Source organism: Microcebus murinus, chromosome 6, assembly GCF_040939455.1.
Source record: "Microcebus murinus isolate Inina chromosome 6, M.murinus_Inina_mat1.0, whole genome shotgun sequence".
Classification (NCBI taxonomy): Eukaryota; Metazoa; Chordata; class Mammalia; order Primates; family Cheirogaleidae; genus Microcebus; species Microcebus murinus.
In genome coordinates this window covers 54,099,734-54,117,663 of record NC_134109.1, presented here as the reverse complement: position 1 = coordinate 54,117,663, position 17,930 = coordinate 54,099,734, and the positions used below count along the sequence as shown (strand labels likewise).

General features: G+C 31.6%; 1 protein-coding gene across 7 annotated transcripts in view; it reads left to right on the top strand.

The window, feature by feature from the left end:
- LRFN5 (leucine rich repeat and fibronectin type III domain containing 5) overlaps positions 1–17,930 on the top strand; it is a 223,658-nt gene that overhangs the window by 88,999 nt on the left and 116,729 nt on the right. For 5 of the 7 annotated variants that reach the window (XM_076004065.1, XM_012767070.3, XM_012767068.3 and 2 more), the window contains one exon: positions 16,549–16,723. The exons of the other annotated variants lie outside the window; for them this stretch is intronic. The gene's annotated coding sequence lies outside the window, so the exon portion shown is untranslated. The remainder of the gene's footprint in view (positions 1–16,548; positions 16,724–17,930) is intronic. 7 annotated transcript variants of the gene reach the window in all.

Below are 17,930 nucleotides of genomic sequence, written 5' to 3'. Positions count from 1 at the left end.
ATATGTCCATAGGAAAGGAAAAGATTAAATACAACTGCTCAGCAAAAAAGTTTCTGTTTGAGCCTTATACAGATAGATCATCTTAATAAGGCCAAAGACTGAAGCAGAGACACATCTGTTTATCTAATTCAAAAGATGACAAAAAACTTTCAACTATGAAAAATAAAACAAATTTAAACATCCTCTATCTTTTAGTAAAGCCAGAGTGAAAGATATTGCATGATCCTTATAAACGTTTGGTAAGTCCTTTAATTAACTCTCAGATTTCCGTTGTGGTTAAGAATCATAATCTAGTCTACACTGCTAACTTACTGCCTTAATTCTTCATCATTAGGAGGACACATCAAGTCTACTGCATAAGATTTGGAAAGTTTCCAAATTTTATAGCTGTTTTCTATCTTGAAGCCAAAACATTTTATGAGTCTCTTGGTTCTAATGTTCTTAACTCAGTTGAGTGTCTGAGCATTTTAGATGAGAGGCATTTTTATCACTTTGACAAAAATGGCATCTTTAATTTTAATGGCTCCATCAAAAATTGATCAAGTATGTTGTTTTTGTGATGTCTTTTAAAAATGAACTTACCAACTTTAAAGATCCATCCATTTGCGCTTAAAAACATCCCTTAAGCTCAATACATGGATTAACTATTTATTCACAGATGGCATCTTTAAAAAATAAATCTGACTTACAGTTTAAAACCCAGAATGAGGGTTTCCAACAATAAACTCACCTTTGCTATCAGTCAAACCCAGTCAAACTCTCAAAATACATATTATCTGTCCTCATTTTTTTTTGCAATAATAGTTTCCTGTCAGCAAAGAATATTAATTTGAGTAACAATACTTTTGTAATTTTAATAATTTCTTATGTTTATTAAATCATTCTTGAACATATCTTGATAGCTTACATAGCTCTATGGAAGACATAATATTTTTTAAAAATGAAGGTTTAAAAAGATTTTGCACCCTGTTTTAAACCAATTAGTCTGAGTTAATGTGTTCTCTAAGAATAATTAATTTTTTTAAAAAAATTGATCTAGATATTTACCAATAATTTTGGAGTATTAGAAATTTTAAAACATTTTGATTATTAGGAGAAATTTTAAGAAATATACATTTTTTTTGTCAAATAAGTGAAGAGTAGTTTACTCAATGAGATAGTTTCCTGGAACAATTAGTGTTCAAAATTTTAATTGCTGAAATCAAAGCATATGTACACTGTATCTTAAAACATGATAATTAATTTTCTTTATAAAGTCAGTAGATTTTTTTGTCCAGAATTCTGTCTCTGGTATTTGAATATTACAAATGTTTTCCTTGGAACTAAATATGAAAGTATATATTCCAAATTATTGGTTATTCATTATCTCATTATAGATACAAATAAAACCATAGAAGACAATAAACTGTTTTAAAATGGCTATCTTCTAATTTTGGCCTTGTATTGCAAAGATATGAACTACTAATTGAACTCTATTATTTAAAAATAAATAAAAATCTTTGTTGCTTATCACCACTTCAGTAACTATTGGACTTAATAGCCATGTCTTTATTCCCTTCTGTCTTTGATAATATGCAAACTTACTTTTAGCAAAGTTTGCTAAATTTATAAACAATTCAATGGCTTGTAAATATGAAGCATTTTGCTGGATTGAGAATGGAATGGTTGGAAGGTAGCACATCAACTGGTGAGAAGATGCATATGCAGAAAGACAAAGAACACCAAGTGTCATAAATATGGTTTTATATTACAGACAGCCTAATATATGATGCAGAGAAAATGCAGTTTGAGTGTGGACCTGATATGTAGGTGTAGTTACAACAAAGGCATAGGTAATATTTTGTGACTTCTTTAAACTTAAGTTTTCTAAAGTTTTAACTTTTGTATGTTAGCAAATACTATATAATTTCACCTTTTTTTTTTTACATTTTATTTATTTTATTTTTTTATTTTAGCGTATTATGGGGGTACAAGTGTTTAGGTTACATATATTGCCCATGCTCCCCTCCCCCTTCTAGTAAGAGCTTCAAGTATGTCCATCCCCCAAACGTTGCACATCTTACTCATTGTGGTTGTATATACTCATCCCCTCCTCCCCCCTCTCCCCTGCCCAACACCTGATAAATGTTACTCCTATATGTCCACTTAAGTGTTGATCTGTTAATATAATTTCACTTTTAATGATGATATAGTATTCCAGTCATCTCTATTTTACATAATTTTGTTTTGTTTGTTTTTGAACATTGGTTCTTCCTATCCTTCAATTTGATATCATACATATATCTAATGAATATATTTATATATGTGTTTCTTATTAAAATAAGCCCCTCAAAATGACATGGTTTTGTCAAAAGAGATGGGATTTTTAAAATAATAATGGGAGAATTTGAAGTTTTCTTTTCCTTCTCTGATTTTTGGTAATGTCTTATTTGTATCTGTACATGATAAGTTCTTGTCTGTGGCCTTTAGCATATGGGTATTTATTTTAAAATATGAGAAGAAATTTTATATTTATATATAAGAATCTCACTAAATATCCAAAATGTTTGATAATTCAAGTAATTAATTTGCCCAGGAATGACAACAGTAACAAAATATGTAGTAGAATTGAGTCTAGGACCAGGATTTCAACACACACAGGCTCAAGATATTCATCATTCTATTTCCCTTTTGCTTTGCCCATGATTAAAATTATCTCAATCATTGTTATTTTTTTTTTTAGATTACATTTTAGTTTATATGAATTTAAGTGGTCATTTCTGTATATGTTTGTGTATAGTATCTGAAGTGCTCCACCACTTTTAAAATTGTCACAGACTTACCAGATTCAAAATTTTTAAAGGTAAGTCCCATTATATGCCACCATCTTATTCTAGGCTTTTGTGCTAACTCATCACTAATTTAATTCTCATGTAAAATATATGTGATAAGATAATTAATGCTTAGTTAAAATGGCTTTCCAGTAATCATAAATCTAGTAACTGATAGAGTAAAAAATTTGAATGTCACTCTTTGTAGCATAGTGATTGTACTGGCTTGACATCAGGCAGATTTGTATGGAGTTCCATCCTTGTTACTGCCACCATCCTTCCTTAAAAATATCCTCTATGTCCTGAATATTTGAAATAATCTCCTAACTGATTTTTCTGATTCTACATGGGCCTTGATTAGCTAAAATGATATTTTAAAAATACAAATTTGACAAATTTGATCATGTAATACATTGATTCCCCCCCCTTCTTTATCTCACTGAGATATTTTAGCTAAGTTTGGAAGATAAAAAAGGAGTTAGCTAGACAAAAAAAAAAAAAAAGAGGGATAAGGATATTTTAAAGAAGCACCTTGTGAAGATTCCTTATCTATCCAAAAGGCAAATTTGAGGATTTCCAAGTATAATTATAAATTTAAAGTCATTTTCAAAAACATATGTTTTAGGAAATGATTCTGGGAATGTGACAGAGTGGGGATACTAGAAATCTACCTTTCTACCCAGAAAACATTTGCACTGACAAAATCTGTCTGATATAACTGTACTGAAACTCTGGAGTCTACTGAAAGCATGCAAATTCCAGGGGAAGCCTAAGACAATAAATTGTAGTTAATTTTGATCAATTTCTCCTCTTGGCATAGGAGCTAAGAGTTTCAGTCTTCCAGTGTTTAACTTAGTAACAGCTACCATCTCCTGTGCATGTATTCCTGGATCCAGCTGTGCACATGTTCCTGGATCAGTTTGCACACAGCTTAGGGAAGTCAGGATGAGCAAAAAGACACTGTTTTCCAAATATCAGTATCTGTGCTCTGATTATTGATTGCTGCTTCTGATCACAGAGATGAAGACAAAGAGGCAGCAACCATTATTATTTCACCAACTCCCATTGTAGCAAGTCCTTTCCTTTCTGGCTGAGGTGACTTCAAGGGGATTTAAGAGGTTGGTGCCTTTTTGCCACCTTCACTTTTTTCCTTTTTTCCCTTTTAGGGGCCATACATTGATAACTAAGACATTCAAAAGAGATCACATACATGAGAGAAATTAGAAATTGACCACACATGCCAAGGGCAAGTTACAGGCACATATATGACCTTAAAAGACCTTAAGTTTATGTTTCAGGTTGACTCTGCAATGGAGACAGACTATAATAATCAAAAACAATATATATTCAAAACCAAACCAAAACAAAACAGAACAACAGGGAAAAGGGAGAATCTGATTTTTTTTTCATGGTTACTACATTATTAGATTCAGATATGTAGTTTTCAACAAATAAATTATACAAAGAAACAAGAAAGGATGGGAAACAAAAACATTGCATCCCCTGAAAAAGACTTGGCAGTATATCCAGTAGAAAAAAAATCTTTAAAATAATTCTATTAAAATGCTCAAAAGCAAAGGAATGCATGGACAAGGTCAAGACAGTCATTAAGAGGAACATCAATAAAGTGATGTTTTCCTTTAGGAAACCAAAAAAATTTTGGACCTGAAAAGTACAACAGAAAGTAAAAATTCATGGGAAGTATTTATAAGCAGATTTCAACAGGCAGAAGAAAGAATCATCATTTTTAATAGGACTTTAAAAGTGGAGGTAACAAAAGCAAAAATAGACAATTGGAATAAGTGAAACTAAAAAGCTTCTACATGGCATAGGAAACCATTGAAAAAGTGAAGATATATCTCATGTATGGGAAGAAAATATTTTTTTAGACCATATATCTGATAAGGGGCTAAAATCCAAAATATATAAGAAACTCAAACAACTCAGCAAGCAAACAAATAATAGAATGAATATGGGCTGGGCGCAGTGGCTCACGCCTGTAATCCTACCACTCTGGGAGGCCGAGGCAGGTGGATCGCTCAAGGTCAGGAGTTCAAAACCATCCTCACCAAGAGTGAGACCCTGTCTCTACTAAAAATAGAAAGAAATTAATTGGCCAACTAAAGCTACATAGAAAAAAATTAGCTGGCATTGGTGGCGCATGCCTGTACTCTCAGCTATTTGGGAAGCTGAGACAGAAGGATTGCTTGAGCCCAGGACTTAGAGGTTGCTGTGCGCTAGGCTGACGCCATGGCACTCTAGCCTGGGCAACAGAGTGAGACTGTCTCAAAAAAAAAAAAAAAACAAAAGAAAGAATATGAAGTAAGGTATTGGAAAAATATTTACATATCCATGTTTAGAACAACATTATTTACAAAGCTAAAAGGTAATGACAACCAGATGTCCATTAACAGATGAATGGCTAAGCAATATATGATAGATACATACAATAAAGTATTATCAGCATTATAAAGGAAGGAATATATAACATTTGCTAGAATGTAGATGAATCTTGAACACATTATGCTAAAAAAAATAAGCCAGTCACAAAAGGACAAATATTATATGATGGCACTTATATGAGTAACTTAGGGCAGTCACAGTCATAAACTCTAGGCAGTAAAATTGTGGTTGCCTCAGGCTGGGCATAAGGGAGAATGGAGAGTTCCTATTTAGTAATTATATACAATGAAAAAAGTTCTGCAAATGGATGGTGATGATGGTGGCATAACAATATGAAAGCACATAATACCACTGAATTGTACACTTAAGAATTATTAAGATTGTAAAATTTATGGTATGTGTATTTTACTACAATTTAGAAAATTAAAACATTTACCAAAATTTAAAAAATTGTGGAGGAAAATATATGGTTTAATATGTGTGGAGCTTAGGGTATGAGGAATAGTGAAAGCCATATGCTCATGGGCCTTGTATGTCATACTAGAATTTTATATTTGATATGTACTTTGATCTACATTTTATAAAGATAATCATTATGATGGTGGCAAAATTAAAATATGTACATCAGTCTATTTTCTGGTGCTATTATATAACAGAATACTACAGACTAGGTAATTTATGAAAAACAGAAGTCTATTTGATTTACAGTTTTGGAAGCTGCTAAGTCCAAAAGCATGGCACTAGCATCTGGTGAGGGTCATTCCATGGTGGAAGGGCAGCAGGTGGAAGGGAACATGCAAGACAGAATAACTGAGCAAACTCATATTTTTTTTAATCAGGAACCCACTGTCTTAATAACTCACCTACTCTCACAATAATGGTATTTATCCATTTATGAGCATAGAGCCTTCATGACATAATCTTACCTCTTAACAGCCCAGACTCTTAATACTGTTACAATGGCAATTAAGTTTCCAACACGTGAACTTTGGGGAGCATATTCAAGCCATAGCAATGGAGGATATGTTGTGTTGTCTTATGATAAGACTGGAGCACAAATTCCATTTGTGAGGCTGTTGTATTAATGGATGAAAGAGATGGTGAAGCACTGAAATATAATAAAGGTAGACGTGCAAACAGAACCAGAAGATATTAAGGACATCATATCAACGGAACTTCATTGATTAGATGAGAAATTTTCATCTTCGCGTTCAGTATTCATTACCACTAAATCATTGCCATAATTAAGAATAGGATAACTGATGCAGGAAATCCAATACATAGTCTAAAAAAAGGAATTTCAAATATGGTAACTTCAATCCAATATCAATAGGAATACATGCACATTTTTTTAACTTTCATTTCTATATTAAAGTGTATTTTCTGTTTGGCTCATTCATTTTTGATATATTGACATAAATTTAAACATATATTACCATTAGCTACAAAATAAATTAGAAAAATTATGCATAAATTATTTATCAATTGGTTCTTATGAATTACATTTCCATTTTATTTGTTATTGTTGCTATCCTATATAATGCCTTGTTAAGTGACTTACCATTTCTGAACCTTATAAATGAGAACTCATGATAACCATGGTACCTTCTTTGTAAGACTATTTTGAAGGTCAAACAAAATAATGTGTATGAAAAAGCATTGAAAATGGTAAAATACACATATAAATTATTAAAACTGGCTTTTATTTTATTATGATCTCAGTTAACACCTATGCAGAAACATTTGGATAATGCATGTAATAATTCTAAAGAAGAAAATCAAATTGTGCTCTTGCTCAGAAACTTAGGAATTGATAGCACTTATGGGAAAACACAGATGCACACATTTTTAAAGTTATAAAGGAAGCTTCAGTTCCCTTGGTCAAACTTCAAAGCACAAATTGATAACATATGGAAAGAAACAACTGAAAGTATACCCCTCACAAATGTTTATTTTCCTTTCCTCCCATGCATATATGCATTGGTTTAAGAATGTAGTTCTTCTAGATACGTTCAAAGAGATGAGGTAAAATTTCTCGTTTCTATTTAATTTTAAACGTTTACCACATTATAAATTTATTGGTGATACATACATATATCTGTTTATTTCATCACTTTGGAAGAGGTCTTTCCAGGCAGATCCACACTCTGAAGCTGTAGGGAAGTCAGTTTGCCTTCGCGGAGGGGCCAGTCTCATCCTGGGGGCTTTACTAGAGGCAGTGCCATAGGACAATAGCATTAGACAGGATTGTCATGGCCAATCTCCTCCAGTCTTAAGTCCCACACAAGAATACTATCTTTGATACTCATAAAGAAAGAACCAATCAGCAAGCAACTCACTGCCTCCAAGGTGGCCCACATTAAGGTAGGATTGTCCGAATAGTACGTTCTTATTAATAATATAAAATTAGAACCTCCATGCAACTCTTATCCTTCATGCCAAATCATGCTCTCAAATGATATTTGAAGATATCTTCTCTTTATCTTATTTCATTCCCAAGTTAAAATTTCCAGATTATTTTTTTAAATCATGTTTTAATTGTAATGGTTAGGGTTAGCCACACTTTCCTTAGGTGAGTGTCTCTAGGCATGTTTTACCAGAGTTCTGAATGGAAGACATTGTATTCCAGATATGATTTATTTGATAAAGACCAAATAATTCAATGCAGGTATTAAACTTGTTGTTCTGGATATACCTTTTTTATTAACAAATGCTGAAATTGTAGCCCAGAAACTGTTGACCCTTAAGAATCATGGAGGAAATTTATCCCTTATGTGTATTTGATATGAACTGCTTTTAAAGAAGTGTCCTTCACTTGCACTTTAATAGTTAATTTTCTGGATCTAAGCCCCTATACTTTTGATGTTATTATATTTCATTTTGACAGTCTAGGCCCATCTATTAAACCTATAGAGACATTTTTAAATCCCAGTTTTGTGTCAGTCACAGATTCTCAGTTTAAAAGGCACAGTTTCTTATGTCCTTTTTAAAGTCAGTGTTAAAATGCTGAACAAGAAAAGACCAAGGACAGCAGGGTAACTGTCTAATGAAATAATGTATTTGAAAGTGCTTTGCAAACACTATTTTGTATTCATCTTTAGTTCTACATCCTTCCTTCTGACTTTTATACGTGACACTTTATAATCTGACCTTATGGAGAATTCCTCCTGTACAGTCTTCATGGTTTATTTAACTTTCTTTCCAATGACCTCTTTGTCATCAAAGTCATTTCTAATTGTATCATATATCTTTTATTTTTAGAACATTCTCGTTTTTTTAGAAACGAGAATGTTCTTTCCTTTTAGAAACTTTCTCTGAAAAAGATAACTTCGCTGAAGTTTTGTAGTATATGGTTTCTTTCATTTGCAGTTAAAAACCTTTGATGTGTATTACTTGAGTATCTGCTGTATGTAATAAGGATGTTAGATGCCACAGGGCATATAATTATTTATATGAGCTTATAGGCCAAAAAAGGTCTAAGACACATGATGTACCATTACAGTAGTACATTTTAAAGTGTGATATCTCTCATTCTGAACTCTTAGTTCTTTCCCGTCACTGTAATGTGTCATAGTAAAGGTGTTTTTAAGTTATTGTACTTCTAGATGTTTTCCACATCCATATTGTCTTTCAGCATGTCTGCAGTGGTTCCAAACTCCCATACTCTATGTGGCCCATGGTTTATCTGACATTGTTCAAAAATCTTCTTTTAAGCCACCCACTATGAATCTAATTTTCAGTTGCTCAGCATTTGCCTAGGACTTACAGCCTCATGTTCAACCCACTGAATTTGATATATATGCTCTAGTGTTCTCACAGTGATCAATATAAAGTGCATTTTTCTCCCCCTCTCTATATATCTATATATGTGCACAGAGATAAAAATATATTTACATATATGTATAAATACAAAGATAGAGGTGCCTATCTATATCTATCCATATTAATATAGTCTATATATATTTCTATATTGTCCTAATATACATACACTCATGTGGGTATGCTATTTAGAATTATCTAATTTATGTATATATGGATATATATGTATATTATATATGCCTGTGTGTGGGTTTGGTTTACTTATACAACACATAAGTTTGTTTGGAATTATGCATTGTAGGTAGATATATTTTTAAGATACTTCATTAGGCATTTTGATTAGAGCTTAAAATAATGAGTTAAAAACAAAGAAATAACAACCACCATGATAAAAATGCGGAATAATTTCAGTCCACACTACTAAGCATTTTCTATCACTCTTAAATGTTCTAACACTCCTCAAGTACCAGAAATCCACATTTTATTTTATTCTATTGGCTTATGAAATAAAATGCAGCAAGCAAGAGCAGGTAGAGACTCTCCTCAACGTCAGGCAAGCAGGACACTCATACTTGGTCAGTTTACTTACTATACCACATACCTGGTATAAAACCTAATCTCTGTCCCTACAATAATGCCATTGATAAGGTCTGATACTAAATCAAGCAGCAATTCAGTACTTTTCATTGACTAATGGATTTAACTTTTTTTCTAGTTTTTCTGTGAGACATACTGTATCCTAAATGTGGTTTGATAAAACAAATAATTTACTATAACTATTAAATTTGTTGTTCTAGGTATTCCTTTTCTAGTAGAATGCTAAGAATTGAACCTTCAAACTATTGACCCTTAAGTGTCACCCTAAGTCACATCTAGCACCATTATGTAGATTTTCATGCAGTTGTGGGAAATAATACAGCAAGATTCTGTATATCTTATACCTCCTTTCTCCCAGTTGCACAACTGTAGTACAATATTGCAACCAAGAAACTGACACTCATACAAGCCACTGATCTGATTCAGATTTTATCAATTTTACATATACTTGTATATGCTTACATTTACTTTTCTAAATTTTCTCAGATACATAAGTATGTATGAACACAGTCAAAGTACAGAAGAGTTCTATTACCATCATACTTCCTGTTACCCATATATAGGCACAACCATTTCTCTCCTTAACCCTTAACCCATATCTATTATATTTAATATTAAAAGAAGAAAATACTCATGTATTATATGTACAATGAATGTTAATAAACAAATGAGACATGCACTTTCTCATCTGCACATTAAAAAATTATCTGGCCTTTATAAATGTACACAAGAGTTAGAATTGTAAATGGAAGACATCATGTAATCTACATGTTTCGAAATTCTATTTAAATGTTTTTAAAAGAGTGTATGTTTAGGGAATGCACAGAATTATGATTTATTTATGAAATAATATCTGATTTAACATACAAGAGAGAAGGTTGTGGAAAAAAGGAAGGGAAAAAGGAACTGAGAAAGGGAGGGAGGGAGGGTGAGAGAGGAGATGGAGGGAGCAGGCACAGAGGAGGAGAGGAAGAGAGGGAAGGTGAGAACTGGCAGATAGAAAGGATCTAAATAAGGGGATCACATCATGGAAAAAAATTGTCAGGAATCAGATAGATATAAAATATCCAAGAAGACACTAATATGGAGGTTTGCTAATATCTGATAATCAGCTGCAATAATGTTCACATTAAGCACCGGTGCCAGTTTGGACTAATATTAAAAACTTGACACCTCATCCAGGTATGAACCTTAGTTGGCACCCCGGAGGAAGGAAGAGTGAAAATGCGCCAAAAATAAGGTGATGCTGGGTTGAAATATAGAAATTTTTGATTTAGATAAAACATAAAACTCCTGTTTTTTTTTTTTTATTTATTTTTTTTTTTGCAAGTTACCATACTTGAGCATTGGGCATTTGTGCATACTCACACACACACACACACACGGGTATGTGCATTGTGTAACATATCAATATTGACAATGGCATTATGATGTAGGTATTATTATAATCATTTTAAAACTAAGCGAAAAATAATATTTTGTGAGTGGTGAGAGATAGAGATCCTGTTTCATTTTTCTGCATGTGGCTATCTAATTTTCTAAGCACCATTTACGGAATAGGGATTCTTTTCCTCAGTATATATTGTTGTCTGCTTTGTGAAAGATCAGTTAGCTGTATGTAGGTGGTTTTATATCTGAGTTTTCTGTTGTGTTACATTGGTTTATATCTCTACTTTGTGCCAATATGCTGTTTTGGTTACTATAGCCTTGGAGTATAGTTTGAAGTCCGGTAACATGATGCCTCCATATTTGTTCCTTTTGCTTAAGATTGTTTTGGTTATGTGGGCTCTTTTCTGGTTCAAAACAAAGCGAAGGATTATTTTCTAGATCCATGAAATATGACAATGATATTTTAATGAGAATTACATTGAATCTATGGTAGTATGGAAATTTTAACAATGTTGATTCTTTTAATCCATGAACAAGACATATTTTTCTATTTGTGTGTATCATCAGTGATTTCTTTCCTTAGTGTTTCATAGTTATCTTTGTAGTGATCTTCCAACTCCTTCGTTAAGTATATTCCTAAGTATTTCATTTGCATCCCGGTAGTACTGTGAAATAAAAAAGTAAAACTAAGATACAAATAGTTTAAGTAAATTCTTAAGAGTCACTGGAGAAAGAAGGTAAAGCAGGAAAGAAGAGGGGTGAGAGGGAGGGAGAATGGAAATGGGAGGATATAGGAAGAAAGAAAGTAGGAAATGAAGGAAGAAGGAAGGAAACACTATGTGGATACATGTAGCTAAATAATCATTGTATCAATAAACACTCAATATATCTCTTTTAATTGAGAAAGATTGTTACCAATTTTATACACTGACATGACTGTTAGTGTGACCATAATACTCGTCTACTGATTTTGTCAAATCATTAAGAGTAAAAAGAATATTATGTTTTATTTTCTCCTGTATTCAAAATAACAGAGCACGACTGACATGTATATTGTTAGAACAGAACATGAACTAGAAAGGAAGAAGTTAAAGGACTACCTTTTCATTTCACCAGAGTGTTGAAGGTATGCCAGGCAAAGTTGTCTTTTGGAAAAAAAATATTTATAGAACTTTGATTTTCAAGGAAATTTCAAGGAAACTTTTAGCAGAGTAAATTTAAATTGTGAAATTACAGTTTGAATCATTTTTACTACTCTTTTGGATTGTTTTGATGCTATCATTTGATAAAATACTAGTTGTGCTAGTAAAAATGCTTTAATAGCTCTATAGTCTTCATGAGGACCTTGTTTTACATTTCTTTTATTTATTTTCATATAGGAATTTTACATCCACCATCTAATAGCAGAAATTTTGTGAAATCATATGCATTTTGTTTTTCACTAAATAAGTTATTAATTTTGTATCTGTTTTTAATGATGAATATTCATTATAACTATCATTATGAAATTTACTGAATGAGTCAGCTTTTCAAAAACAATGCAAAGCAAATACCACCTCTACCTACCCTCTGTTCCCACATTATTAAAAAAAAAGCCATCACCTTGGGTTGTAGCTTATTGAAATATAGCATCACTTAAAGTTATTTTCTGTGAGTTGTTAACGGGAAATTACAAATGCAGTAATAAAATTTTTAGGTCACCAAGATTTATGTTTTATTTAACTGCTGAACTGTTGCTATTAGAGGAAAGGAATGATTAGTTGTTCTCATTTACAATGTGACATTTACATTAAGCCATAAATGCTCTAGTGGTACATAAATTTATTTGTCATATGATCCTGGATATATATAATAATTTGTAAATATTTTACTGTAGCCAAGTGTATGGTACTTCACTTTTATCCAATAACAAAAATGCATTTCCATAGTCAATCAGCATCTGTAATTTAATTTTTAAAGTAGGTTTAACAGTACTAATGATGGAGTAAGCATGTTTTAGTATGAATATCTGAATATTTATGATTTTAAAACATTAATATGGAATAATTTTCAATTTCATTCTATTTGTGGTTCAAATTATTTTCAAGTTATTTATCTTAATAAAGTAGCATTTCTTATAACATCATTTTTGGAGTAGTTCACTAAAGATCATGGTTATATTTGCTAAAAATACATTTTTATATTATTATTCAATAAGTGATTGAATGAATTGCAGTGAAACCATATGATTCAATTATTCATATATTACAACACACCTGGCTTTTTGCATCTTATAGGTTAAATATCTGGATAACTAAAGGCTTATTTTCAACACAAGGTAAAGATAAGTAAAGATTAATGCAGAAAAACTCCATGTTTTTTATTTTGTATTATTAGACATATGAGGGAGAATAGGTAATGATACTATTTGATGGATTCATAATTGTTTCAATGTTGTGGACATTTAAAATGAAGGGAATACTTAAGATTATATGACTGATGTTTTCAAATATTTCAAGAGTTTCCTTAGTTTTCAATGGTTTAAAATGTAGGGTAGTCTTAGGAAAACTTTGTTCTCCTTCTGAGGAGAACAAAATATTGCATGGGTACATGTATAAAGTATCATAATTGGTACTTTAAACAAATTATATCTTGAAATAATAACTTTTTGTTATAAGTCTGTATTTTTTATTTTAAAGGAGAAAAATGAGTAACACAGTTGTAGCTATGTTTTCAACCCAGACCTAGAAGACTTTAAAGTCCTGACTTTGTTGATAGCAAGACTCTCATCAATGTGTACGTTCAGACAACTGATGGACACTTAGTAAAGACATTGTAGAGGACAAGAAAGCACCACTGGGTGCTGGAGGAGGAATGAATTCTCACTTTATAAAGTATATTATCTGATGAATTCCATAGTTTTTCCATGTTTCCTGAGTTCTTTCAGAGTTTAGTATTGGTATCCAAGATAATTGTTAAAGGGAGAGCCATATTTCTTGTAAATACATGTACATAAACAAGAACAGTTGCCAAATTTTCCAAGACTGTGGAAGATGGCCAACATTTTAACAATTTCTATGGAACTAAGAAATTGACCAGCATTTCTTACAGGATGTTTAATTTTAATATGTTATGAAGAAGAAAAGGAAATCCTTTTTGATAACACTAGAAAATTATAGTATTACAATCTCAAATCTGAAAACTCCTACCTTGAGCATTGCATTGACCAAAATATGGACTTCAAAAAACAGCACTTTATTATAGAATCCTATAATGGTTTTCTGAAATCTTCACTTGTATCATGAGATATAAAACATTTCATGGAGTGAGATAGCTTTCAGGGAGAGCCCTGCAATTACCATTTACTAGCTATATGACTTGTCCAAGGTTAGTTGACCTTTCTCTGTTCTTGTTTTTTTATAAAAGTAATATAGGGATATGTATTTACCTCAGTTGATTATTGGGAGAATTGATGGAAGTAACACATGTTTTATGGAGGCTGGCATGTAGCAAATGCTTAATGCATTATTATTACAAAAAAGAAAATGTTCCTGTTAATAAATGATGTGATCATACAGAAAAAAACCTTTCTCTGGGGAACTGGAATTCAGATAGGAGTTTTAGCAGTTATTGTACATTTTGTGCCGAAATAAAGACATGGAAATACTGTTGATGATCAATACAATTTTGGGGGGACTTAGGGTAATTTATATTTTGCTACCACAATGCAATAATATCAAACATAATTACAGAATTCAGATTTACTTTTTCTCTGTTTATATTTTGTCTTTATTACAGAAAAGGAAACGTGATCAGAGCTTTAGGAACAATGAGGCTTTTGACCTAAATATTTTACTTCAAAATTATTATACATGCATTTACTCATGTGTGCAAAATATATGTGAAAATTGATTATATCGTTTTTATAATAAAGATCCATAAACCTGCATATTTTTCAATTGGGATATTTTATGAGCAGATTATGCATGTGATGGATGTGCACTGATAGAACGGATGGGTTGTGATGGAGAATGGTCTTCAAGACATTAAGTGAAAGGAACAGGGCCAAACAGGGTACAGTATCATCTATGTATAGCAATCCACATACATAAACACACACAATATTTCTGAAAAAATGTTCTGAATGTAAAATTATTTCTCACTGAGGGCAATACCTTGCTTTAGAGGAAAATTTATTTTTGGATTTATTCTATTTTTATCATGCATATATAAATGTAAAAATTGGTTGAAAATTTCATATAATGAAATAAATAAAAAGGCTAACATAGCTGTATCAGAGTGGTTGGCATATGATTGATTCACATTCGTAAGTATGTGCATATTTGTGGTATTTCCTGGTTATTCCATAATTCTATAATAAACATTTTTGTTTTGTAATGAATATAAATTTTAAAAAGAGATAGCATTGATTAACAGATTCATATAAATAATTAATACATATACTGTAATTTACTTTATTCAACTATACAATTAATCTGTGCATTGATTTTTATTATTTGTGAGAATTTCAATTTTAAATTAGGCAGCCACATAACTTTCTTTTTTGAATTAGTTTCTAATTATTAGATATCCTAAGATAATATAATTATCCTCTTAACTTGTGGCTTTATCAGATCATCATATACCTTTACAAATGGAGACAGCAGAAACAGTAAACTAAACCCACGTCATTGTTCTATCATCTTAATGTTTTATTGTTATGCTTTGGAATTGTATTATTCTCCATGTTTGCTTCTGCAGATGAAATAAGTTATAGTCAAACTAAAATTACAACACTTTTATTCATTTCAAGAACATTTAAAAAATTTAGCATATTTCTGTATTTAAAATGTCAGTAGTTGAATTTCACTTGGTACCATTATATAGATCTTAGGGGAAAGAAAGTTAAACATTATGTCTCAGAGTCAAGTTACTTATTATTTAGATTGACATTAGAACCCTCATTAGGAAGCCGAAATCAGCCATCTTCTGACATTAAGTTAAAATACAAGGGGAATATTTGTGTATTTCCTCCATAGACATATGTGTTGCAATAGATATCCTCTATTGAATAAAATTCATCATAACATAAGGCAAAGCAACATAAGATGATTCACTCTATGAGGGCAGGTCTTTTTCAGGTTCATTCACTATTATATCCCCAGTTATCATGTGCCTAGTACACAGTAGATGATGATTAAATATGTGTTGCCTTTGCACTGTTTTAACATTAGACTGAAGTTGAATTAATTGAAATATTATGAAAATTGAACTATGTAGCTTATTATGGTTTAAATGATCTTCAGTTTGAGATAAGAAAACACCTTCCAAAAATGAAATACAGAATGCTGACATATTTATTGGAATCACAACATATTGCACATTCCACTGGAAAGGTTTATTAGGCAAATCTATTTGAATTATATTTAGTGATATTCCTGATATAGCTTGAGATTGGTAACCTAGTTAACAAAAACCATATTTCTCAAGAACACTTCATAAGCATTTTTTGATACACATTTTTGTGTGTGTGTGTTTGCCTCCTTTGAAGAGTTCCTGTAACCATTCAACCAGGTGTTGAGAAGATATGTAGCAGCTGAGCACCTTCCTCTTGACACCATCTTCAGAATCAGCTTTGGAGATGCTTTCACCCTGTCCATCTTCTGCAGCAGCCGGGCAGAGTGCTGACTCCTTCACAGCAGTGAGGAACTCTTCAGGCTCCAGAAGTAAGTTGATTGCATTCAGTTTGATTATTACCAGTGGGTTTAAAAACACTTAGGGGAGGCTAACTAGAAATTGTGCAAACTAATATACAAATTAAACCTAATAGTATTCATCACTATTTCCTTTATTTTTTGCATCATATTATTCCGGAGACATAAAGTCTACCACTTTTTGTGTTGATAACCTATATAGAATTTTCTGATTTTTTTTTTTCAGGATTGTGTATCTCATGCATTATTATAATTTACATTTACAGCCGTATGGCCTGCTTGGGGAAAGGGATTAAAATAACAAAGTTTCTAATGGAGTAAACAAATTCAGAATGATCAAGTATTTTATAAAAATTACTTGGCTTATGAGTTATGAAAATAGAATAAAATTCCTGGTCTTTTGATTCTTAAAAATTGAGTGTTGTTTCCATGACTGTGATGGCCAGTGGATGGAAATGGGCAGGAGTTAGAAAATCACTTTTCTGATTGGTTGGTTTATAGTATGTTATATGTGTCATTCAAGGAGAGGTATATGATAGCCTATAAATACTCATACTGGAAAAACTAAAGAAAATGAAAATTACAGGTAGGAAAACAAATTGAAATCAGGGGGCATGAAGAGTCTACAAATGCATAACATAATGCACTATATACAAGCCCAAAACAAATTATCAGCCATAGATTTACTTCTGGGTTTTCTAACTTCTAAATAAGTAAATGCATTAGTCACAAGACTATCTGGGTACATAGATCTGAAAAAATAAAGGCAATTTCTCAGGAAAGTTCAGACTTTCCTGATTCAGATTTATGATCTTACCATTTTGCCATTTTTCTTGGTTTACATTTGAGGTATTTCTTTTCTTTTCTTTTTGCTTTTTTTTTTTTTTTTTTTTTACTTCTCCTAAATACTTGATATAGGTGTCTCTTGTTATTCTTGGGTATACATTACGTCACAATGTAACCACACTGAAAATGATTTATAAATACTTATTTTATAGAGAGTAAGAATTTGATATATTCTAGATTGTCTAACAGTGATTGTATGTTTAGCAATTGAAATTTTCTTGAAGGGAACAGGTTGGAGATACTTAATAACCTTAGTTTTATTTTGCATTACAATGCCAGTATGCCTACAACAGAAATGTTAAAATTATGCTTTGAACTGTTCATTAAAAGAACATCGAAACTATTGTTAAGAATTTATTTCTGAATCATGATG